At 40.0% G+C, this 27,151-nt stretch overlaps 4 non-coding genes across 4 annotated transcripts; 3 read left to right on the top strand and 1 right to left on the bottom strand.

Annotated features, from left to right (window-relative positions):
- Positions 1–1,661: 1,661 nt before the first annotated feature.
- Positions 1,662–1,780, bottom strand: LOC145395975 (5S ribosomal RNA). Its single transcript, XR_013896702.1, has one exon. It is a non-coding gene; the product is annotated as a 5S ribosomal RNA (ribosomal RNA).
- Positions 1,781–10,427: 8,647 nt separating this feature from the next.
- LOC145395937 (5S ribosomal RNA) lies at positions 10,428–10,546 on the top strand. The gene has a single exon (XR_013896674.1). It is a non-coding gene; the product is annotated as a 5S ribosomal RNA (ribosomal RNA).
- Positions 10,547–13,518: 2,972 nt separating this feature from the next.
- LOC145395993 (5S ribosomal RNA) lies at positions 13,519–13,637 on the top strand. The gene has a single exon (XR_013896719.1). It is a non-coding gene; the product is annotated as a 5S ribosomal RNA (ribosomal RNA).
- A 2,976-nt stretch (positions 13,638–16,613) lies between these two features.
- LOC145395950 (5S ribosomal RNA) lies at positions 16,614–16,732 on the top strand. Its single transcript, XR_013896678.1, has one exon. It is a non-coding gene; the product is annotated as a 5S ribosomal RNA (ribosomal RNA).
- Positions 16,733–27,151: the final 10,419 nt, after the last annotated feature.

The raw sequence follows: 27,151 nt of genomic DNA, 5'->3' as shown, positions 1-27,151 counted from the left end.
CCACATGAGGAAAGTTATCTATCTCGAGGAGAGTGTATGTGAGTGAGGTGGAGGGGGGGTAGAGGGAGGGGGAGGCCAAAGATGAGATGGAGCGATGGAGTGGAGAGGTACATGAGAATGAGGGGCGTGAGCTGGGAGCAGGGCGGTGAAATGGCGTTGGCCAGGGCGACATGGAGGTGATGTGTTTGTGGCCACCCCTTATGGGATTTAGGCATCTGGCAATAGTCAGATAGAGATATACCTCTTCCTGAAGGGAAAGATTTATCAACATCTTCTAAGAGTGGGTTTGTAAAATAAAACCAAATTCCTGAAGCAGAAGTGGCTCTGACCATCTTGTGGTTGTGGAATTGTCGACATACATAAGGTGGGTTCTGCGGAAATGGCAATGAATAATGAACTACCAGCAGAGAGTGAGATGCGGCTTATTTATGAACACCATCTGTGGCTGGTCATTTCAGAGTCCAAACAATTAATTTATAACACCCAGAGAAATCTATCTATCTATCTATCTATAGCCCGACGCCCTAATCCCGCAAAGGGTGGCCGCAGACAAAACGCCTCCAAGTCACTCTGTCACCCACCATTTGACTCCCCTCCCCCCAACTCACCCCCCCCTCCCTCATATACCTCTCAACTCCATCCCTCCACCTCATCCTCGGTCTACCCCTCCCTCTCCCTCCCTCCACCTCACCTACATACACCCTCTTAGTCAGTCTTTCATTCTCCATCCTCTCCACATGTCCAAACCACCTCAGTGTATTTCTCCTAATCTTTTCAACCACATCCACATCTACCCCACAACGTTCCTTCACTTCTTCATTCGTCAACCTGTCCCTCCATGTCACTCCACATGCTCCTCTCAAGTAACTCATTTCCACTGCTCTCACTCTTGACTTGTTCCCCTCTTGCAATCCAAACAATAATTTTATAACCCACAGAAATCCAAACAATTATTTTACAAAGCAGAAAAATCCAAACAATTATTTTACAAAGCAGAAAAATCTAAACAATAATTTATACCACCAGAAAAATCCAAACAATGATTTTATAACACCAGAAAAATCCAAATGATGATTTTATAGGCCAGAAAAATCCAAACAATGATTTTATAGCAACAGAAAATATTTGAAGTGATTAATATGCATAAGACTTCCACTCTATAGTAAATATGATTAAACTTTTAACTGCAACTGATTTATGCTGTGATGGAATGTTTTTTGGGCAGTTATACACAGAATTCTATCTATGGTATCTTTTGCCAGATGCCTTACTCCTGTGAGGGGTGACCACAAACAAATCACCTCCAAAAAAGGGTATTATTGCAGTTTCAGACAGTCATGCCTCTCAGTCTGACTGGTTAGGGAGTTTGGTACCGTGAATATAAGGTATTTTAGTATGGTTAAAGCTGCAAGTTAGTTTTTATAGACAAGATTAGATAAAATTAGATTGGGTTTGTTATAAAAAATTAAAAAAGTAATCTGGGCTGTCCAAAACTGCAAAATTACCTAAAAAATATTACGACTTGAACAAACCATACATTCATTTTCATTCATTCATTGCCAGACGCCATGTATCCCAGACGGGGTGGCCAAGGGCTTAAAGTTAATTGTTTTACAGGGAGGGGCACTAATCCTCCACTAACCCCACTTGACACATAGGGATGCCAACAGCATCTGGTGTTCCCAGGTGGTCACCCATCCAAGTAGTAACCAAACCCAACGTTGCTTAACTTCGCTGATCGGACGGGAAGTGGTGTACTCAACGTGGTATGGCCATTGGCACAAAACTATATAATACAAAATCTGAATGGAAAAAGCGAGAATGGCTTTGTAAACAATCACCTACATATTATGGTGGTGGTGGTGAGGGATGCCTTCACGTGGTGGCAATAATATGGCAAGCCGGCTCCACTGCCTGTTATACTTACATCCTTCCAACTCCTTCTCTCTCTTTTGCTGAGAATGACTGACTGCAGGAGAAGGCAGCTTAACTGGGCCTGCAGTATTGAGTCTGGGGCCACAACAAGCCTCCATTACATACCCTGGCACCTCTGGCAATATTCAAGATCACCATAATTATACATATTACTGGTGGTACGTAGAGCTTCCATTAATATTGTGAACGTTAGATTCTCTGGTCTAGCCTCCCCATACCTACACTACGTCATTACTCGGCTACCACTTACTTCTATTAATTCTTACTATTTCCACTTAATCTTGGCAATACATTTATAATATACCAATACTCACTTTTAAAATGTGAGGCGTCGGGGCCCAGAGAAACTAAAATAAATTTCAGGAAAATACCCTTCGGCGTCACGTGTCATGTGCGTTCAAGAATTATATATATATAATTCGGCTTTAGATATAATGTACTAAAATTGGCCTGTTTTAATTAACTCAACAAATGAGACAGTACTATTTTAGGATTATTATGTATTAGTTTCGTTATTGGTTATTACATTGTTCTTTGTAACAAGGAATTAAAACATTTTCATTGTTTTGCGAACCGTAAATCTGCATAATTTAATTTTGTTACTTCGTATCTAGCCTTTATTTTAATGATTTTGAGTGTTTATTTAGTTCAAATTAATAATTTATGCTATATTTATACCAACTGCGGTAAGTTAATGATAAAACTGAAGGGCAATGCTCCATCCTCTCCCTTCTTACCTTCCTTCTGTTACACATCTTTTCTTCCTTCTGTTACACATTTTTTCTTCCTTCTACAGGTATTGCACATCTTTCCTTCCATTTTTCTTCCTCATTCATCTTTCCTCCTCACCTTTCTTTCCTTCCTTCCATCACTTTTCTCCCTTTCTCATGCTAGCTTGCCTGCCTTCTTTCATTCTTTGTCATCTTCCTCCCTTTTTGCCTTGTTTCTTCCTTTCTTACTATCGTTTCTCTATTTCCCTTCCTTCTTATATACCTGCCTCCTTCCATCTCTTCATGCCTCCCCCTCCCTTCTCTTCTTTTCTTCCTCACATTCTCCTCTCATTTTCTTCATTCATTCTTTCTTCCTTCTTTCTTTATTTCTCATTTTCAAATCCAACTCTTATTTCTTCCTCCTCTTCCATTTGTTATTCTAGGTGTTTAAGGGGCGGCTTCCCGTCCCTAGAACGCCTAGAATGCAGCTGGGTTCTCTTTCTATACCGGAGCTTAGACAAATAAGAGAGGGCCAGGGCACAAAAACACAGGGCAACAACCTTACACGTATGTTGACAAATTCAACTACTTTGGAACAGGAAGACAATCTTACACAATCTCATAGGCAAAAATCAATACATAGGCTGGCATTAATGGGTCTAGTATCGCACAGGATACTTTATGCACAGGAGTCTCAGTCTGGTTCAGGAGGGCAAGACACTACTACACTGTTCGTGGTGGTGAGGCACTATCGTGAGGTGTTCACTGCTCTGACACCGAGTTTATAGGCTGAGTACAGGGGAGGGTATTATTGACCTGCACAAGGGAGGGGAATAGTTACAGGTGCCGTTATAAGGGGCGAGGGTAATATCACTGTTCGTAATATTCACTGCCTATGCTTTTATATTATAGAATTTTACTTGGCCCCACTGTACACTGGAATTCACTAGAGTGCCTGTTCTTCTATATTCGTCTGGGTCTTTTCTGGCCTCACTGTATTCATTGCAACCTCACTTTCGTGCCTTAAGTGCCGGTCTCACTGTTCACTATAGATTCACTGTATTTTTACGTACACTTCATTTCACTGGAGGAAGGGAAGGTCCAGGGCTCACAACTCTCGGCCCTGAGTGGGTGGAGGCCCTGTGGAAGTCCCTTCATCCCGCGGCCACGGGACCACTCTCAGGGGCGTTGTCTCTCTGGAGGGGCTCTGGCTGTGTGTGGCAAAAGGCCCCTCACTGTTGGGGCTGGGGACTGGGGTCTGGCCCTCGGGACTGGGGCCAAACAGGTGTTGGAGGTGCTCACTCAAGCGCCTGGTGGAGGACGGGCGTCACCTTCATCAGGGTGGGGAGTGGGCCCACCCGGGGGTCTGGGGGACATCATCAGAGGGCCGCCAACTGCGGTCTGCTGCTGGGGGTGCCGCTGTCAGGGCTGGGCTGTGGCATTGCTCTCAGCCGGAGTCCATCAGGTAGGCGTCCTCTTCCTCTGGACAGAGGGAGAACAACCCCGGGGACAGTACACGGCCGCTCCATCAATCCTCCGAGCAGTAGTCCTCCTCCTGGAGGTTGCCTCAGTCTGAGTGGACAGGCGGGTAACCTGTGCTCCTGCTGGAGGACAGGACTGAGCACAGCTCACTGTGTCGTTGTGGAGTCACAGGGGGCGAGAGACTTTGGCGACTCTCCCCGGTGCGGCTACAGGCTGTTGCTAGGTTCCCTTGGGCAACAGATGGAGGGCAGCTACAGGCCGTCCCTCTGCTGTCGGCGTGGCTAAAGGGCATCGTTGGGGCCCGACTCACTAACAGGCACTCAGGTGAGGTGTGGCTACTGGTCTTCGCCTGCCTGCCGGTGCAGCTACCGGACGTCACCAAGGTCCCGCAAGGAGGACACCGTGCAGGATAGGAGCGGCTACAGGCCGTCTCCTCCCTACGGGTGCAGCTACAGGCCATCATCGGTGGCGTGCCCTCCGAGGCAACTACAGGAGAGGGGACGTACCGGTCTCTCCCCAGTGCGGCTACAGGCTGTCGCTGGTTTCTGTAGGGGGTGTGAACTGCACTAGGCGGACAGGCTACAGGCCATCTCCTAATTAGCGGTCCAGCTACAGGCTGTGACCTTTTTTGTGAGTTGCTACAGGCCGTCTCTGGTGCCCGGCTACAGGCCATGGCCCTCTGTTCTGGTGAGCGGCTACAGGCCGTGGCTGGGGCGCTGCTTGGGACTGTTAGGACAGTTCCACCCTGATACTGTCGGTGGTCAGCTTGCCCGGAAGGTAGTGCACTTTGACTAAGGTGGTGATGGCGGGCGAGTTCCAGGGAATAGGGGCGTGCGGCCCAAGTGATCTTATGGCCCTGTTGCCTGGGTGCAATCCGCGCGCTATCCAGCCCTCCGTGTCCTCCTCCTGGGGGTGTGGTGGCAGCTTGCGTTGTCACTGCCGGCATTTTACTATTCATATCATTTCCTTATTTCTTGCATTTCCTTCATTCCCTCTTCACACCCATTCTTCTCACTCATCACCTCCCCTTACCCTTTGTCAGCTTATTTCACATAGTAACGATTACTAATCCCTTTCAGCTCAGTTGCTGAAGTTTGGTCAGACTAGAGGGTCAGATTGACTAGCAACCAAGGAGACTCATCCTTAACTTACCTTATTTTCTATCTTCTCCCCACTAATAATCTCATCTCTCTTCCAGATTAGCTTAATCCTCAGTGGACACTACTCCAGTACTCAGGCATATATTTTTCTAATCAGAAAGCTTTATATGTTACGCCAGTGTTTTGAGCACATTAATTTTTGTATGATTTGAATTTGGTAAAACCTAAATGGATTTTGATATTTTATTTAACCAGCAGAGTAGCCTAACCCCAGTCTGACTGACAGAGTAGATTCACCAATCGCAGGCAAGCACCAGCCTCTGCAAGACTGTCCCATACAATGATCTGGTGTTTTTCAATGGACTGCACTTCACCACACAAGGTGTGGGGATGTGTTTAAAGATTTGCTTTCTGGATGGATGCTGCAATTGCATCTCTCCAAGCAGTCAATGGGGGCACCATAGTACATTCCACATCATCCTCTTACCTGGTTCTATGGTTACCACCCAGCATTGTAATTGGTTTCCTGGGTTACAGGAAACCACTAGGCCTGGTACTCAATCTAGAGCCTGAATATGTAGTAGGCAGCTCTGTATCAAGTGAGAGGATGATAGTCACCAGGGAGGGGGGGGGGAGTGAAAGGTGAGAGATGAACTACAAGAGGAAAAAGGATATAGAGCAAAGAAGAAAAAAAAGAGAGCTGCAAATATATGAGGAGACAGAACATAACAGACATAAGGGGAAATATAAGAAAGTAACAGGCAGTGTAAAACTTAACCATATACAGTACAAGGCTCTTCCTAACATAAATGAATGTGTGGTGGAGGGAAGAAGTAAATTAATGGAAGGTTTATCTCACTGAAACAGATAATACAAGGACAAATATATGAACACCATATATCCTTTTTCAGGAGGGAATAAAAACAGAACTCAAGGCAGACATACCCTGGAGGATGAGATAATAAACATACCTGTACATCACAATTTCGTGAATGGCTTTCTAACATATACAAAGTACGGTATAATGTTCCTACAAGGATTAGCAATACTTTAATTAAAAAAAAAAAAATCATTAATAAAACACAAAGTTATGCCTCAGTAATAATGTACTGTACTTTGCAAATAATACACCCTTGTTATAAATCCAAAGTACTTTTCCTCATACAACAGATGCAGTAAAAGAAAACAGGCAAATAAGCTTTATAGGTAAACAATGGAACTTTAAATTGCCAACTTTTGTGATTAAACAGCTTGAGTTTTGCTGATCGGCTAGTCAGGTCAGGTGCAGGTAAGGGGATGAGTCTGTTATGATGTGGCAGGGGTAAACCAGCTCTGCTGTCGGGCCCTGCTGTGGATGTCACTGATTGCATTGCACAGTTAACCCTTGTGCGGTGTGGTGCTGTGAGGATCTGTCCGTTCTCCCCTTTGGGGCTAAGATGCGAATGAATGTGTTTGAATGGATGAGAAAATGGAGAGTGTGTCGTCCTGTCTCGGCTACCTCCCTTTCCTTGGGGGAAGCACCCTAGGTATATAGATAGATAGATAGAGTTTTGCTATTCTCTCTCTCTCTCTCTCTCTCTCTCTCTCTCTCTCTCTCTCTCACACACACACACACACACACATAGGAGGAGTTAAGTAGATTAGACAGAGGAAATGCAAGTGGTCCTGATGAAATTTCATGTTGGGTATTACGAGAATGTGCAAAGGAGTTAAGTAAACTATTATTTTTAATTTTCAAGAAATCCATGAGTCAAGGAAAACTACCTGATATTTGGAAAAAAGCAAATATCGTCCCCTTATTCAAGAAAGGAAATAGACAAAATCCTCTCAACTACCGACCAGTATCACTGACCAGTGTTGTAAGCAAGGTATTAGAAAAACTTATAAGAAAAGCTTGGGTAAATCATCTAGAAAAACACAGTATGATAACAGAAAGACAGTTTGGTTTCAAAAAAGGAAAATCATGTGTTACTAATCTGTTGAGCTACTATGACAGAGTAACAAACACAATACAGGAAAGGGAAGGATGGGTGGACAGTATCTATTTAGATTTCAAGAAAGCTTTTGACACAGTACCACACCAAAGACTTTTATGGAAACTGTACCATCAAGGAGGAATTCGAGGCAAACTGTTTTCTTGGATGCAAGACTTTCTCATAAAAAGAGAAATAAGGACAGTACTAAGAGGAAACTACACATCATGGAAAGAAGTGACTAGTTGAGTACCACAGGGTTCAGTGCTGGCACCAATCATGTTTTTAGTGTATATAAATGATATAAACAGTAACACTGGAAATGAGAGCTATCTGAATATGTTTGCAGATGATGCAAAAATACAAAGGAGAATTACTAACACAGACTCTTGTAAAGAGCTACAAGAAGAATTAAATAAACTTCATGAATGGAGTAGTACATGGCAAATGGAATTCAATGTGGACAAGTGTCATGTAATCAAGTTTGGTAAAAGTGGAAAAAGACCTGATTGGGATTATAAGTTAGGAAATAAAACCCTATACACATCAGAAAGAGAGAAAAACCTAGGTGTGATTATAAATAACAGACTATCTCTGGCTAACTACATCAGCAAGAAGGTACGGAACATGTATACACTGCTTGCAAATATGAGAATAGCATTCACATACATAAATGAAAACATGCTAAGAAGGATAATAACATCATTCATTAGACCAACCCTGGAATATGCATCAGTAGTCTGGAGTCCTCATCTCAAAAAGCATATAGACAAGATTGAAAAAGTTCAAAGGGCCGCTACAAGATGGATACCAAGCTTAAGGGACCTAAGCTAAGAAGAAGGACTAAATAAACTGAATCTACCAACACTACAGGAGAGAAGGAAAAGAGGTGACATGATAATGCTATATAAGTGCATATCAGGAAAGGAGAAAATAGACATAAATGATTACTTAACATATGGAGAAGCATCAGCAAGAGGACACTGCAAAAAACTGCATTAGAAGAGAGGTGATAAAGACATAAGGAAATTCAGTTTCCCAAACAGAGCAATTGATCAATGGAATGCACTACTGAATGAAATAGTGTGTGCCAAAACAATTCACAAAATTAAGGATATGTACGATAAATATGGTTTAAGACATGGGACAGTACGAGCTTGACTCATTCCTGTAAAGATACAATTAGGTAAGAACAATTAGGTAAGAACACACACACACACACACACACACACACACACACACACACACTGAAACAAAATTAATACCAAGGATATCAAATGACATACTAAACTTAGAGGAATACAATATATGGAGAAGAGACAGATATTTAAAAAAAGGAGGAGGAATTATAATATTAACTAAGAAAAATCTAAAAGTCAAGGAAATAAAATTAGATATACCATCACAAGTAGAACTGATTGCAGTAGAGATCGACATATCTGAAGGTAAAGTAATTGTAGACAATTTGTACATGCCACCCAGATCAAACACATGGGAAAGAGACGAATATGAGGACCTGGCAGAGAGTACAATTCAGAGTGTAAGATCATTGCTACATAAAATGGAAGAGAAATCGGAAAGAATTATACTAACTGGGGACTTGAATACAAATATAAATTGGAATACTCTAGATATAAATGGCCAAGAAAGCTGTTGGGACCAAAAGCTCTTGGATCTCGTACAAGAGTTTTTCTTAACGCAACATGTGAGGGAAACCACCAGAAAAAGAGGACTTGATGTACCTTCAGTGCTAGATCTAATATTTACAAGGCAAGAAAATGATATTGACAGTTTAATATATCACCCTCCACTCGGCAAAAGCGATTATGCAGGACTAAATTATAAGTTCAGGATAGCATATGACATAGTAAACAGCAATGATGGTTACAAAAAGAGCCTAAACTATAAAAAGGGAAATTATCAAGACTTAAAGAAGTATTTCTTAAAAGTTGATTGGGAAAATGAGTTTAGAGGACAAGATTTAAATGCTGTATATAAAAAATTTTGTGAATTTTATGAAATAGGAGTCCAGAAGTATATCCCACAGCACAAAGAAGCAGATGAGAAAATACAGAAATGGTTCAATACAGAATGTAAAAAATCAAAAGAAAGAAGAGATTTGTTGTGGAACAGATACAGAAGACACAATAGTGAAAGGGCGTATAATAATTACAAACAGGCAAGAAACGACTACCCAAGAATAAGGAGGGAAGCCCAAAAACAGTTTGAGGAGGATATAATAAATAAAAGTAGTGATCAACCAAAGCTGTTTTACAGGTATATCAGAAGCAAAACTAAAGTAAAAGATATAATACAATCCATTACGGACGAGGGAATCACTTATACACAAGAGAAAGATATTTGTGAAGCACTAAATAAGAATTTCCATTTAGTTTTTACAGAAGAAAAAAATATTGAGAGGGACTATGTGGAACACGCATGTCCACACATACTACCAGATATACAAATAGCAGAAAAAGTAATACAGGAGGAGTTAAGTAGATTAGACAGAGGAAAAGCAAGTGGTCCTGATAAAATTTCATGTTGGGTGTTACGAGAATGTGCAAAGGAGTTAAGGAAACCATTATTTTTAATTTTCAAGAAATCCTTGAGTCAAGGTAAACTACCTGATATTTGGAAAAAAGCAAATATTGTCCCCTTATTCAAGAAAGGAAATAGACAAAATCCTCTCAACTACCAACCAGTATCACTGACCAGTGTTGTAAGCAAGGTATTAGAAAAACTTATAAGAAAAGCTTGGGTAAACCATCTAGAAGAAAACAGTATGATAACAGACAGTTTGGTTTCAGAAAAGGAAAATCATGTGTTACTAATCTGTTGAGCTACTATGACAGAGTAACAAACACAATACAGGAAAGGGAAGGATGGGTGGATAGTATCTATTTAGATTTCAAGAAAGCTTTTGACACAGTACCACACCAAAGACTTTTATGGAAACTGTACCATCAAGGAAGAATTCGAGGCAAACTGTTTTCTTGGATGCAAGACTTTCTCATAAAAAGAGAAATGAGGACAGTACTAAGAGGAAACTACTCATCATGGAAAGAAGTGACTAGTGGAGTACCACAGGGTTCAGTGCTGGAACCAATCATGTTTTTAGTGTATATAAATGATATAAACAGTAACACTGGAAATGAGAGCTATCTGAATATGTTTGCAGATGATGCAAAAATACAAAGGAGAATTACTTACACAGACTCTTGTAAGCCAACGGCCATACCACGTTGAGTACACCGCTTCCCGTCCGATCAGCGAAGTTAAGCAATGTTGGGTCTGGTTAGTACTTGGATGGGTGACCGCCTGGGAACACCAGATGCTGTTGGCATCCCTACATGTCAAGTGGGGTTGGTGGAGGATTAGTGCCCCTCCCTGTACAACAATTAACTCTAAGCCATTGGCCACCCCATCTGGGATACATGGCGTCTGGCAATGAATGAATGAATGAAACTCTTGTAAAGAGCTACAAGAAGAATTAAATAAACTTCATGAATGGAGTAGTACATGGCAAATGGAATTCAATGTGGACAAGTGTCATGTAATCAAGTTTGGTAAAAGTGGAAAAAGACCTGATTGGGATTATAAGTTAGGAAATAAAACCCTATACACATCAGAAAGAGAGAAAGACCTAGGTGTGATTATCAATAACAGACTATCTCCGGCTGACCACATCAGCAAGAAGGTATGGAACATGTATACACTGCTTGCAAATATGAGAATAGCATTCACATACATAAATGAAGACATGCTAAGAAGGATAATAACATCATTCATTAGACCAACCCTGGAATATGCATCAGTAGTCTGGAGTCCTCATCTCAAAAAGCATATAGACAAGATTGAAAAAGTTCAAAGGGCCGCTACACGATGGATACCAAGCTTAAAGGACCTAAGCTACGAAGAAAGACTAAATAAACTGAATCTACCAACACTACAGGATAGAAGGAAAAGAGGTGACATGATAATGCTATATAAATGCATATGAGGAAAGGAGAAAATAGACATAAATGATTACTTAACATATGGAGAAGCATCAGCAAGAGGACACTGCAAAAAACTGCATTAGAAGAGAGGTGATAAAGACGTAAGGAAATTCAGTTTCCCAAACAGAGCAATTGATCAATGGAATGCACTACTGAATGAAATAGTGTGTGCCAAAACAATTCACAAAATTAAGGATATGTACGATAAATATGGTTTAAGACACGGGACAGTACGAGCTTGACTCATTCCTGTAAAGATACAATTAGGTAAGAACAATTAGGTAAGAACACACAAACACACACACACACACACACACACACACACACACACACACACACTGAAACAAAATTAATACCAAGGATATCAAATGACATACTAAACTTAGAGGAATACAATATATGGAGAAGAGACAGATATTTAAAAAAAGGAGGAGGAATTATAATATTAACTAAGAAAAATCTAAAAGTCAAGGAAATAAAATTAGATATACCATCACAAGTAGAACTGATTGCAGTAGAGATCGACATATCTGAAGGTAAAGTAATTGTAGACAATTTGTACATGCCACCCAGATCAAACACATGGGAAAGAGACGAATATGAGGACCTGGCAGAGAGTACAATTCAGAGTGTAAGATTATTGCTACATAAAATGGAAGAGAAATCGGAAAGAATTATACTAACTGGGGACTTGAATACAAATATAAATTGGAATACTCTAGATATAAATAGCCAAGAAAGCTGTTGGGACCAAAAGCTCCTGGATCTCGTACAAGAGTTTTTCTTAACGCAACATGTGAGGGAAACCACCAGAAAAAGAGGACTTGATGTACCTTCAGTGCTAGATCTAATATTTACAAGGCAAGAAAATGATATTGACAGTTTAATATATCACCCTCCACTCGGCAAAAGCGATCATGCAGTACTAAATTATAAGTTCAGGATAGCATATGACATAGTAAACAGGAATGATAGTTACAAAAAGAGCCTAAACTATAAAAAGGGAAATTATCAAGACCTAAAGAAGTATTTCTTAGAAGTTGATTGGGAAAATGAGCTTAGAGGACAAGATTTAAATGCTGTATATAAAAATTTTTGTGAATTTTATGAAATAGGAGTCCAGAAGTACATCCCACAGCACAAAGAAGCAGATGAGAAAATACAGAAATGGTTCAATACAGAATGTAAAAAATCAAAAGAAAGAAGAGATTTTTGTGGAACAGATACAGAAGACACAATAGTGAAAGAGCGTATAATAATTACAAACAGGCAAGAAACGACTATACAAGAATAAGGAGGGAAGCCCAAAAACAGTTTGAGGAGGATATAATAAATAAAAGTAGTGATCAACCAAAGCTGTTTTACAGCTATATCAGAAGCAAAACTATAGTAAAAGATATAATACAATCCATTACGGACGAGGGAATCACTTATACACAAGAGAAAGATATTTGTGAAGCACTAAATAAGAATTTCCATTTAGTTTTTACAGAAGAAAAAAATATTGAGAGGGACTATGTGGAACACGCATGTCCACACATACTACCAGATATACAAATAGCAGAAAAAGTAATACAGGAGGAGTTAAGTAGATTAGACAGAGGAAAAGCAAGTGGTCCTGATAAAATTTCATGTTGGGTGTTACGAGAATGTGCAAAGGACTTAAGGAAACCATTATTTTTAATTTTCAAGAAATCCTTGAGTCAAGGTAAACTACCTGATATTTGGAAAAAAGCAAATATTGTCCCCTTATTCAAGAAAGGAAATAGACAAAATCCTCTCAACTACCAACCAGTATCACTGACCAGTGTTGTAAGCAAGGTATTAGAAAAACTTATAAGAAAAGCTTGGGTAAACCATCTAGAAGAACACAGTATGATAACAGACAGTTTGGTTTCAGAAAAGGAAAATCATGTGTTACTAATCTGTTGAGCTACTATGACAGAGTAACAAACACAATACAGGAAAGGGAAGGATGGGTGGATAGTATCTATTTAGATTTCAAGAAAGCTTTTGACACAGTACCACACCAAAGACTTTTATGGAAACTGTACCATCAAGGAGGAATTCGAGGCAAACTGTTTTGTTGGATGCAAGACTTTCTCATAAAAAGAGAAATGAGGACAGTACTAAGAGGAAACTACTCATCATGGAAAGAAGTGACTAGTGGAGTACCACAGGGTTCAGTGCTGGAACCAATCATGTTTTTAGTGTATATAAATGATATAAACAGTAACACTGGAAATGAGAGCTATCTGAATATGTTTGCAGATGATGCAAAAATACAAAGGAGAATTACTTACACAGACTCTTGTAAGCCAACGGCCATACCACGTTGAGTACACCGCTTCCCGTCCGATCAGCGAAGTTAAGCAATGTTGGGTCTGGTTAGTACTTGGATGGGTGACCGCCTGGGAACACCAGATGCTGTTGGCATCCGTACATGTCAAGTGGGGTTGGTGGAGGATTAGTGCCCCTCCCTGTACAACAATTAACTCTAAGCCATTGGCCACCCCATCTGGGATACATGGCGTCTGGCAATGAATGAATGAATGAAACTCTTGTAAAGAGCTACAAGAAGAATTAAATAAACTTCATGAATGGAGTAGTACATGGCAAATGGAATTCAATGTGGACAAGTGTCATGTAATCAAGTTTGGTAAAAGTGGAAAAAGACCTGATTGGGATTATAAGTTAGGAAATAAAACCCTATACACATCAGAAAGAGAGAAAGACCTAGGTGTGATTATCAATAACAGACTATCTCCGGCTGACCACATCAGCAAGAAGGTATGGAACATGTATACACTGCTTGCAAATATGAGAATAGCATTCACATACATAAATAAAGACATGCTAAGAAGGATAATAACATCATTCATTAGACCAACCCTGGAATATGCATCAGTAGTCTGGAGTCCTCATCTCAAAAAGCATATAGACAAGATTGAAAAAGTTCAAAGGGCCGCTACACGATGGATACCAAGCTTAAAGGACCTAAGCTACGAAGAAAGACTAAATAAACTGAATCTACCAACACTACAGGATAGAAGGAAAAGAGGTGACATGATAATGCTATATAAATGCATATGAGGAAAGGAGAAAATAGACATAAATGATTACTTAACATATGGAGAAGCATCAGCAAGAGGACACTGCAAAAAACTGCATTAGAAGAGAGGTGATAAAGACGTAAGGAAATTCAGTTTCCCAAACAGAGCAATTGATCAATGGAATGCACTACTGAATGAAATAGTGTGTGCCAAAACAATTCACAAAATTAAGGATATGTACGATAAATATGGTTTAAGACACGGGACAGTACGAGCTTGACTCATTCCTGTAAAGATACAATTAGGTAAGAACAATTAGGTAAGAACACACAAACACACACACACACACACACACACACACACACACACACACACACACACTGAAACAAAATTAATACCAAGGATATCAAATGACATACTAAACTTAGAGGAATACAATATATGGAGAAGAGACAGATATTTAAAAAAAGGAGGAGGAATTATAATATTAACTAAGAAAAATCTAAAAGTCAAGGAAATAAAATTAGATATACCATCACAAGTAGAACTGATTGCAGTAGAGATCGACATATCTGAAGGTAAAGTAATTGTAGACAATTTGTACATGCCACCCAGATCAAACACATGGGAAAGAGACGAATATGAGGACCTGGCAGAGAGTACAATTCAGAGTGTAAGATCATTGCTACATAAAATGGAAGAGAAATCGGAAAGAATTATACTAACTGGGGACTTGAATACAAATATAAATTGGAATACTCTAGATATAAATAGCCAAGAAAGCTGTTGGGACCAAAAGCTCTTGGATCTCGTACAAGAGTTTTTCTTAACGCAACATGTGAGGGAAACCACCAGAAAAAGAGGACTTGATGTACCTTCAGTGCTAGATCTAATATTTACAAGGCAAGAAAATGATATTGACAGTTTAATATATCACCCTCCACTCGGCAAAAGCGATCATGCAGTACTAAATTATAAGTTCAGGATAGCATATGACATAGTAAACAGGAATGATAGTTACAAAAAGAGCCTAAACTATAAAAAGGGAAATTATCAAGACCTAAAGAAGTATTTCTTAGAAGTTGATTGGGAAAATGAGCTTAGAGGACAAGATTTAAATGCTGTATATAAAAATTTTTGTGAATTTTATGAAATAGGAGTCCAGAAGTACATCCCACAGCACAAAGAAGCAGATGAGAAAATACAGAAATGGTTCAATACAGAATGTAAAAAATCAAAAGAAAGAAGAGATTTTTGTGGAACAGATACAGAAGACACAATAGTGAAAGAGCGTATAATAATTACAAACAGGCAAGAAACGACTATACAAGAATAAGGAGGGAAGCCCAAAAACAGTTCGAGGAGGATATAATAAATAAAAGTAGTGATCAACCAAAGCTGTTTTACAGCTATATCAGAAGCAAAACTAAAGTAAAAGATATAATACAATCCATTACGGACGCGGGAATCACTTATACACAAGAGAAAGATATTTGTGAAGCACTAAATAAGAATTTCCAATTAGTTTTTACAGAAGAAAAAAATTTTGAGAGGGACTATGTGGAACACGCATGTCCACACATACTACCAGATATACAAATAGCAGAAAAAGTAATACAGGAGGAGTTAAGTAGATTAGACAGAGGAAAAGCAAGTGGTCCTGATGAAATTTCATGTTGGGTGTTATGAGAATGTGCAAAGGAGTTAAGTAAACCATTATTTTTAATTTTCAAGAAATCCTTGAGTCAAGGTAAACTACCTGATATTTGGAAAAAAGCAAATATTGTCCCCTTATTCAAGAAAGGAAATAGACAAAATCCACTCAACTACCGACCAGTATCACTGACCAGTATTGTTAGCAAGGTATTAGAAAAACTTATAAGAAAAGCTTGGGTAAACCATCTAGAAGAACACAGTATGATAACAGACAGTTTGGTTTCAGAAAAGGAAAATCATGTGTTACTAATCTGTTGAGCTACTATGACAGAGTAACAAACACAATACAGGAAAGAGAAGGATGGGTGGACAGTATCTATTTAGATTTCAAGAAAGCTTTTGACACAGTACCACACCAAAGACTTTCATGGAAACTGTACCATCAAGGAGGAATTCGAGGCAAACTGTTTTGTTGGATGCAAGACTTTCTCATAAAAAGAGAAATGAGGACAGTACTAAGAGGAAACTACTCATCATGGAAAGAAGTGACTAGTTGAGTACCACAGGGTTCAGTGCTGGCACCAATCATGTTTTTAGTGTATATAAATGATATAAACAGTAACACTGGAAATGACAGCTATCTGAATATGTTTGCAGATGATGCAAAAATACAAAGGAGAATTACTAACACAGACTCTTGTAAGCCAACGGCCATACCACATTGAGTACACCGTTTCCCGTCCGATCAGCGAAGTTAAGCAACGTTGGGTCTGGTTAGTACTTGGATGGGTGACCGCCTGGGAAAACCAGATGCTGTTGGCACCCCTACATGTCAAGTGGGATTGGTGGAGGATTAGTGCCCCTCCCTGTAAAACAATTAACTCTAAGCCATTGGCCACCCCATCTGGGATACATGGCGTCTGGCAATGAATGAATGAATGAAACTCTTGTAAAGAGCTACAAGAAGAATTAAATAAACTTCATGAATGGAGTAGTACATGGCAAATGGAATTCAATGTGGACAAGTGTCATGTAATCAAGTTTGGTAAAAGTGGAAAAAGACCTGATTGGGATTATAAGTTAGGAAATAAAACCCTATACACAACAGAAGGAGGGAAAGACCTAGGTGTGATTATCAATAACAGACTATCTCCGGCTGACCACATCAGCGAGATGGTACGGAACATGTATACACTGCTTGGAAATATGAGAATAGCATTCACATACATAAATGAAGACATGCTAAGAAGGATAATAACATCATTCATTAGACCAACCCTGGAATATGCATCAGTAGTCTGGAGTCCTCATCTCAAAAAGGATATAGACAAGATTGAAAAAGTTCAAAGGGCCACCACAAGATGGATACCAAGCTTAAGGGACCTAAGCTACGAAGAAAGACTAAATAAACTGAAGCTACCAACACTACAGGAGAGAAGGAAAAGAGGTGACATGATAATGCTATATAAATACATATCAGGAAAGGAGAAAATAGACATAAATGATTACTTAACATATGGAGAAGCATCAGCAAGAGGACACTGCAAAAAACTGCATAAGAAGAGAGATGATAAAGACATAAGGAAATTCAGTTTCCCAAACAGAGCAATTGATCAACGGAATGCACTACCAAATGAAATAGTGTGTGCCAAAACAATTCACAAATTTAAGGATATGTACGATAAATATGGTTTAAGACACGGGACAGTACGAGCTTGACTCATTCCTGTAAAGATACAATTAGGTAAGAACAATTAGGTAATGTAAGAACACACACACACACACACACACACACACACACACACACACACACACCATCCATCATCCAATCCTACATTGCCCCATGAGGAGCGTAGGAGCCCGGGGCTAGGCAGTTGGTCCTGACATTTAAGATGAGAGTGACCAGCCTCACTCATCCCTGAGTGGCATTATGTGAGCAATAAACCCCAATCACCCCTTGGATATAAACCTTCACCGGCTCAATGCGATTGGAACGCAATAATTACCCACTAAATCACCAGGTGCCAAAATTTGGTTATATGGTTACCACCCAGCATAGTAAATGGTTTCCTGGTGTACAGGGAACCATTTGGCTTGTCACTCAGTGTAGAGTCACCCACAGCCAGAAGGAAGAGGAAAGAATGAAGAAAGGAAAGACAGAAGAGGGAGTGTAAAGTCACCCATAGGCAGAAAGACGAGGAAAGAATACAGGAAAGATAGACAGAAAAAGATGGAAGGAAAGAAGGATGGAGGAGAGGACAGGGCAGACACCCAAGAGCAGCACTACATTGAGTGAGTGGATGGTGAGCACCCCCACCTACCACAAACACACTTAGCTTTATTTTCTTTCCCTACCTTATGCTTAGTCTAACCTTTCGTCCAATACAAACCATCCAACTCTCAATCACTCTTTCTCTCCCTTCCTTCCAGCTAACCAGTTCTTCTACTACACTCTGTTCCTCATGTCCTACACTCTTTCACCATCTGCACAACTTTAGTACTTCATATCAGTTAACACCAAACAGTTAAAATCACTTAATTGAACCAAAAGGCCTCTAGTGTTAATGCTGCTGCCACAGCCCTCTCAATGCTTAGGGTAAATCTAGTGCTTTTATTCCTGCTAAGCTTTATTTTATTAACCTCTGAACTGAACTGAATAGTGGATTCCTAGCGTATCAAAGACCATAAGCAAAGATACATGACAAGCAATGGAACAGAATGTAATGGTAAAAACACAAAATGGAACACAATACTAACAGAAGTAAAAACACAAATAAAACAAAGGTAAGACACTATGAAAAGCTAAAATATAGCTAACAAAAAGAGGGGAAGAGGAGAAAGTATAAAATGAAATATTGTGTAAATGACCATTATGATTTAAAAGCCCAGGAGCAACACAAAAGACTCGAAGTTGAAAGCTACCAATAATTCTCAGTCAACAACTTTATTTTATTCCCACTAATGGTCAGACAACTTAATTTTGCTGAGTAATAACAACCTCATTATTACTACTGTTACCATTACCATTACTCTAGCACTTTACCTATCCATCTTTTGCCTAACATAAGCCTGCTTTTCATCAAGTTCATGCTTCAGATGAGCTTGAGGTTGCAACTATTATTCTCAGCCTAACCCTTCTCCCACAACAACACATATTCCACTACCTGATTCTTACACCATCTCAGTCTCTCTCTTCTGGTTCTCACACAAACAATACACTCACACAAACGCTCATGCCTAATTTTCAGCTAATTCTCTCTCTCTGTCTCTCTCTCTTTTTCTCTAACATATTCCTCCATTCACTTCTTTCCCTACTTAGTAACAAACCACCTCTCACAACACACCATCCTCCATTATATACTCCACTACCTTATCCTTACACCTGAGAACAACTACTTAACTGTCATTTACACTCAAGATATCTACTTCACTCATTTACACTCAATTTCTCTCATCTTCATTCTCATTTACACTCAAGGTCAATTTCTTTTACATTTACTTCACTGTCATTCACACTCAATTTCTCTCATCTTCATTCTCATTTACACTCGTCAGTTTCTTTTACATTTACTTCACTCTCATTTACACTCAATTTCTCTCATCTTCATTCCTATTTACACTCACGGTCAATTTCTCTCATATTTACTTCACTATCATTTACACTCAATTTCTCCCATCTTCATGCTCATTTACACTCAAGGTATTTCTCTCATCTAACCAAACTTACCCTATCAAACCTAATCTAATCCAACCTAGACTAATTTAAAATGGTTTGACTGCTCTCAGTCTAACCAAATCAAAGGAAACCCTGCCCAAAATCTTGCCTAACATAACAAAATATTACCTCACATATCTAGATTAAAAAAAGAAAAAAAGAAATAGAAAAAGAAATAATACAAACTTCATTCACAAGTACAAGAAAAAAAAATCATTAACAGGTACAGGAAAAACAAATCAAACTACCAGATTCTGATCAGATTTCAAACATCCACTTAACACTGCTAGACCCCATAGTAATAAATGTCCTCACTGTAATTTTCTTCTCCTGGACTCCTCCAAATCCCTGCTGTATGGATGAAATCAACCATCATCCCTATACTCAGACCAAGATAACTACCCAACAATCCCTCATCAAACAGATCCATATCACTACTCTGTACACCATCCAAAATCTGGAAAAGGTAAGATTTAAAAGTATTACCCCCACATCCTTCTCTCTGACTCCCAACAAGGATACTGACATATACTGTACATTCAACCACCACCCACTTCTCTAAATTAACTCAACTCATCCTTAATGGCTTCAACAAGAAACCACCACATTAAGAACCACTCTAGCAGCTACAGATATAAAGATTTTAATGTGTACCATAACACATCAGAATTATAAAAATTCTTGGGTACAAATATGGAAGAAAATGATGAAAATGGCTGGCCAGTTTCCTCTCAGGTAGAAAGCAGTTTCATTTCAAAATTCAGAATACTGTCTGTCACACGGGGTTCAGTTCTTTCTCTCACTACTCAACATTTTTCTTCATGACCTGCCAGCCCCTTCCACTTCATTAACAATACTGTCCTATGCCGATGCTTGCCAATAACTTTACAGTACTCCCAGTTTCAATAAGCAGCAGCCCAACTCCCTGTATACTTAAAATCACTAAAAAGTGGCTAACAGAAAACAGAATAACTGCCTCACCAACCAAATCAACCATTACCCGCTTCACTCAAGAAATGAATGACACCCCAAATTTCTAGGACTTTGAACACTGATCTTTTCTCAGCAAACAAGTAACATCAGTGCAGAGGTATTTGTGAACTTGATGCCTTTAAAACATTCACAGCATTACTTTTTGGGAACAGCAAGAATCCTTGAAAACTGATTAGAAACAATTCATAGAATCTGTCTATCTATTGCCAGACACCTCAATCCCGTTTGGGGTGGCCACAAACAAATCGCCTACACGTCGCCCTGTCCCCCGCCATTTCACTGCCCTGCTCCCAACTCACACCCCCCTCTCTCATATACCTCTCCACCCCATCCCTCCATCTCATCCTCGGCCTCCCCCTCCCTCTTCCCCCCTCCACCTCACTCACGTACACTCTCTTCATCAGTCTCTCACCCTCCATCCTCTCCACATGGCCAAACCACCCCAGTGTGTTCCTCGACGCTTCCTATTACATCCACATCCACACCACAACACTCCTTTATATCCTCATTTGTCAGCCTGTCTTTCCATGTGACTCCACAGGCTCCTCTTAAATAACTCATTTCCACTGCTCTCACCCTTGACTTGTGTCCTTCCAACAACGTCCAAGCTTCACTTCCATACGTTAGAGTTGGTATCACAATATTGTCATGTAGTAACTTTTTCACTTCCATGCTCACTTCCCTGTTTCTTATCACTGCTTTCAAAGAACCAGCAACCTTTCTTCCCTGCTGTACCCTTTCAAGCACTTCACCCTCCAAACCTCCATCCTCACTCATCACACTACCCAAGTACTTAAACATACTCACATTTTCCAATTCCTCACCATCCAACCTCGCTGTACATTCACTGACTTTACCTCTCTCAAAGACCGTCACTTTACTCTTCCCTACATTCACCTTTAGATTCCGTTTCTTACACACTCTCCCAAACTCATCCACCAAGCCTTGCAGCTCCCCTTCATCTTCACCCAACAATACAGTATCATCTGCAAACAACAGTACAGGGAGTTTCCAAACACTATCCTCTCTCACCAAGGCCACTCCAACATCCACTACCCTACCTATACCTCTTTTATTACCCCATCCATGTACAGATTGAACAACCAGGAGACATGACACATCCCTGTTTCAGCCCAACCTTCAAAGAGAAAAATTCACTTAGTTCACCATCCACATGCACTGCAGCCTTAGCACCATCATACATACTCTTCACAGCATTCAACAACTTCCCATCTACTCCATATATTCTTGATACTTTCCACAATCCTTGTCTATCCACCCTGTCATATGCTTTCTCCAAATCCATGAAAGCCGCATACAACTTCTTTCCCTTCTCTAGAAATTCTACTTTTCCACTAAAGATCTAAGAATGAATATCTGATCTATACAACCTCTTCCCTTCCTAAAGCCTCCCTGTTCTTCTCCAACTAATTCCTCTGTTCTTTCTCTGACTCTGTCAATAAGTATCCTACCATACACTTTTCCTAATATACTAAGAAGACAAATGCCCCTATGATTACCACACACTTCTTTTTCCCCTTTTCCTTTGTACAAGGGAATAATTATATCTAACTTCCAATCCTCTGGGACTCTACCTTCCTCCCAGGCCAATCTGCACATCTTCCACATCCATTCTACTATTATCTCTCCCCCATGCTTCAGCATTTCACCACACATTCCATCAATTCCTGGGGCTTTCCCCAATTTAACTTTCTTCATTGCTTCCACAACTTCTATCCTACTGATTTCTTCCTGTCTTCTCACCTCCCTCCTTCTCCCAGCCATTCCCCAGGCACCTATACTCGCATTACTTCCATCCTCTATGTTCAACAATTCCTTAAAGTGTTCTCTCCATCTGCTCACTTTTTTTTTCATAGAACAACCATATTTTATGCTGGACAAAGCTGGGTCCCAACCTCAACAACAAAAACATGGATAAGGTTGGAAAAAATAAATAAAAAGCCTTTAGAATAATAACAGGATGCATCAAAACCACAAATACTGATCACCTACATCGATACAAAAACACTTCCAATCAAAAGATCATATGAATACGAGAGGCACACAGTACACTGCTTCAACTCAAGACCTGTCTCACCCTCATAACTTCATGTTGCACCACCTACCCACAAAGAAACAAGAAATGAACAATTTCCCAATAATACACAGCAACATCTCCCCTCACCCACCCCATCCTACACTACAATTCACAAACACATGCATAAACAAAGTCACCATAGCCATTCAAAAACCTCCAGGCAAACAGGATCCTTCACGAACCAACACTAGACATACATCCCTCAGAAACTACCCTACCCAGAAAGACACATGTACACCTGGCCAGACTATGATGCTGCCAACATCCTTCCCTGCTAACATATCACCACAAAACTCAACTCACTAAGAATCCACTTTACCCACACTGCACTGCAACTTCCACACCACAACATACTCACCACATGCATCCCAGTATCACAGCTCAGTCCTTCTACATAGCCTCAACAAAAGACTTCTGGGAGCAGCCAAAGATGCTGATTTCCTGCAGTCCACTGGGTTTGCAAGATGAGGAGCCTGGGGTCTGCATCAATAACAGTAACAACAACTGAATAAAATTGTACCATGTCTTGTGGCAGGTCTTGGATCTGACAGAACTATGACCTACACACTTCAGTTTGAGCCCTACAGATGACCAGATTTTTTTTTTTTTTTTTTAAATCTATATGTAGCCACACACCTTAATCCCACAAGGGGTGACCACAAACAAATCCCCTCTTTGTTCCTGTCCTCTGCTATTTAGCTGCCATCCCTTGAACACACACATCTCTCTCACATCCCTCCACCTCATCCTTGATCTCCCCCTCCCCCCTCTATCTCACTCACATACACTCTTTTAGTCAGTCTCTCATTCTCCATCCTCTGCACATGGCAAGCCATCTTGCCTCCTGACACCTTCAATTACATCTACATCAACATCACAATGTTCCTTCACTTAATCTGTCTGTCTGTCCCTCCACGTAATTTCAATGCTCCTCTCAAGCTATTCTACCACTCTTACTTTTGTCTTGTCCTTCCAACAGTGTCTGCCATGAACAATACTACCAGCGTCATAGGTTAATCTTCTACCCTTAAATATTGTGGACTACATTAGCCTTGCTTTGGGTACCTACATTTCAAAAGGGTACTAGAGATGTAATAAGGTTGGTCAGAGGTTTTCTATCCAGTAAAATGTTACAAGGGAAAAAGGTTATTCTCCCACTCCAAGCTAGCCCCAGGTACCTATACTCCAAAATGGGGTGATATGGGATTGGCAATAACCATTACCAATACCCTAACAAATAATGCAGCTTAAGGTGTTTCTGGGAAAATAGTGTGATGGTAAAATATTTAAAAGCTGTCCTCAGAAATTCCTGACCCCTTCACTACAAGATGTCCCTGTAATGCCTTCATGTGGTGGCATTGATATAACCAGGTGGATCCACTGCCCCTTCCCAACCTCTTCATTACAAAGTGTGCCAATGATGCTGAATGAAAATATTTGATGGCATCAAGGCAGTCAGTATGTAAGTAGGTATGTAGGTAGGCTGGGTGACAGATAAACAGGGTGAGTTAAATTGTCTGGTGGTAGTAAGAAAATGCTAGGTGCCTGAGAGCCTTCATGTGGTGGCACGATTACCAGCTGGAGCCACTGCCCATTCCCACCCCATCACCACCTGGCATCAGTACAGAGATTAAATTATTTGGTGGTATAAAAAAAAAATCTCTCATACTGAAAGAAGTATGGGGTCTCTTCAATGGCAAATAAAATCATTTAATGTTACCCAGAATAAAATACAAGACCTCTGAGGGTAAAAAGTCTTAGTTTTAATACTGCATATTAATACCATAGAGGGTGACTGTGGTTCATTATAACATTTAATATACTGTACAACTACTATTATTATTATTATTATTATTACTACTACTAATATTATTATTATTATTTTTACTCCCTTATGTATGATGTCTACTGCATTCTGTGCTGGCTAATACTTTTTAAAATTTTACTTTGCTAGAAGTTCAATCTCTGTCATAAACAACAAATAGATCCCTGGTGATCTAGTGGGTTAAGGCACTCCAGAGGTGAGAGAGACAGCAAATAACACAATAAAAAGGTGACTAAGAAGATTATGGCAAACAGACAGGGATGTGCTACAGTTTGAATAAAAATAGGGGGTAACCATATGGGAAATCTAACCAATCCAACCTAACCTCACCTCACCTAACCTAATCTATCCTATCCCAACCCAAAGTAACCTAACCTAACCTATCCCAGCCGAACCTAACTTAACCTAAACTAACCTAACCTATTCTCACTGTCCATTTTACAGTGGCAAAATTCTTCTTAGCCATCAGTATTATGGCTATTTAATTTTAGCCTGCAGTCCACCAGGTTCACACTGACCATTAAGCTAAAGAAACTATAAGACTCGAGGGGAAAAAAAAAAAGGAAAAAAGAAAAGAAGAGCCTACTGTACATTTAAAATTTTCATGTGTTAAATAATATAATAGCAATAATAAAGTAAAGAATTTAATCACTTTGTCAAAGAGTTTACATTGAAATGAATAATGGATTGCTAGTGTCAGGTATCAACAGGTCAACTCGAACTCACTCTCTCTTTCTGTATTTCTTACGGCCTATGATCTCCAGTCTTTCAAACGTAGTGTTCAAGCATCTCAAAATGAATGGATCATGAATTTGGCTCTCTGTTATCTTGTTTTTGTTTTTTCTTGGAGGGAACAATCATGTGGGCTCCTGGCCTATGGTTCCTTTTTTCATGCATTAAAAGAAAAAAAAATAAAATTCCTGTAACTCAAGAGGATGGAGGCCAAGTTGGTGTAAAAGTACTATAGAAAACATTAATTTATATGGCACAAAGGACAATTATATGGTACTGCACTTGATCAAGGCAAATGACATCAGATATGGGGAACTTTTTATTTTTTTATTTATTTATTTTTTTCAGAAGAAATAAGGAACCAAACGCCAGGAGGCTGCATGATTGTTCCCACCAAGAAAAAACAAAAACAAGATAACAAAGAGCCAAATTCAAGATCCATTCATTTCAAGATGCCTGGACACACAGTGACTGAGAGACTGGAAATATAGGCAGTAGGAAATACTGATAGAGGGAGAGTTCCATAATTGACCTGTTGCATACACGACAAACATGGGACAAAAAGTTCATAAGATGCGTCTTAAAAATTTCATGGGATTCAGTTAGAGATCTGATTGAGAGGATGAACAACCCAAGGAAAAGGCAAAGGTGGAGGCAGTTACACAAGAATAAATAAGTAAATAAATAAACAAATACACTATGGTTAAGATACGTTCAAGGCAAGCTAACACCCAGGCAAAATATTAAATGTAACAAAGGCATTCTTTATGGGGAATAAAATAATTGGGCATTACCTAAAACATAAACAAACATTATGGTATGAAAAAGGAAGTAAATATTGAATGTCTTAATACCACAGGGGGGGACTGTGGTTTAAATTCCATACAAAACAGTACTGTATTAAACTTATACAGTATACCATCCACTATATAACCTTATTGTGGGTACTGCCTGGTTATTTTATTTAAAAACTGTGGCTTAAAATGCTCACAAGTAAGAGTACCATACATTACAAAATTATAAACTATCCTGGAAATATAATGTCCAACTCTGGTCTGGGTATTGCTTGGTGGTTTTAGATTGGTACGGGAAATTTGAAGTTGTCTCCATTAACCTCATTCACTAATAAAAATGTCACTGATGGGAAGCCTACATGTGGTGGTGATGTGAACCCCTGGTGGAGCAGCTGCAGCATCCACCCAAGACCCAAACCTTGCATTTTCATGCATCTTGCCGAAGGAAGGGCCCTGGTCTAACCCTGATGAGGTGTTGTCTACAATGGAGCATCAGATCCTACATGGTCTCTGTACTGTATTGTACATATAGGATGATCCCACAGAACAAGTTGCCTACCTGCGGTCAACGGATCTATTTGACCAGACTGCCTGACAGGTGCTTAAGTAGCAGCAACAACTACTAATAAAAATACCAAGTACATTAAAAACAACTGCAAACATGAAGTACTCAATACATGTGGAAGCCTCAGGTCCTAATATGGAGCTGCTAAAGTCAAAGGGCATATAGTGGAATCATCAGGGCTGTAATATGGGCTTCACTAAAGTTGCTAAAGAATATGGGTGTGAAATACCGACATCCAACGACAGCACGACACCCCTAGGAGGCGACAACGGAGGGTTGGACAGAGCGAGCGGGACGTCCGTGCTATATGGGCGCAAGTCCCTAGGAGCCGTGCACCCCTACTCCCTGGAACCAGCTTGGCACGAACACCTCAGCCCAGGCGCATTACCCTCTCACCAGCCCGGCCCGCACCAGGATCGGGGTAGAGCTGAAACTTCTGCTCTACACAACACTCCAGAGACGGTCTCTAGCCGCTCACAGCCCGAGACAGCCTCCAGCTGCTTCACCTATGAGACGGCC

Source organism: Coenobita brevimanus, chromosome 33 (genome assembly GCF_032717465.1).
Source record: "Coenobita brevimanus isolate Jiangsu-jjx chromosome 33, ASM3271746v2, whole genome shotgun sequence".
In the NCBI taxonomy this organism is placed as follows: Eukaryota; Metazoa; Arthropoda; class Malacostraca; order Decapoda; family Coenobitidae; genus Coenobita; species Coenobita brevimanus.
Note: the sequence above shows the minus strand (reverse complement) of the source record. Positions and strands in the feature narration are given on the sequence as shown.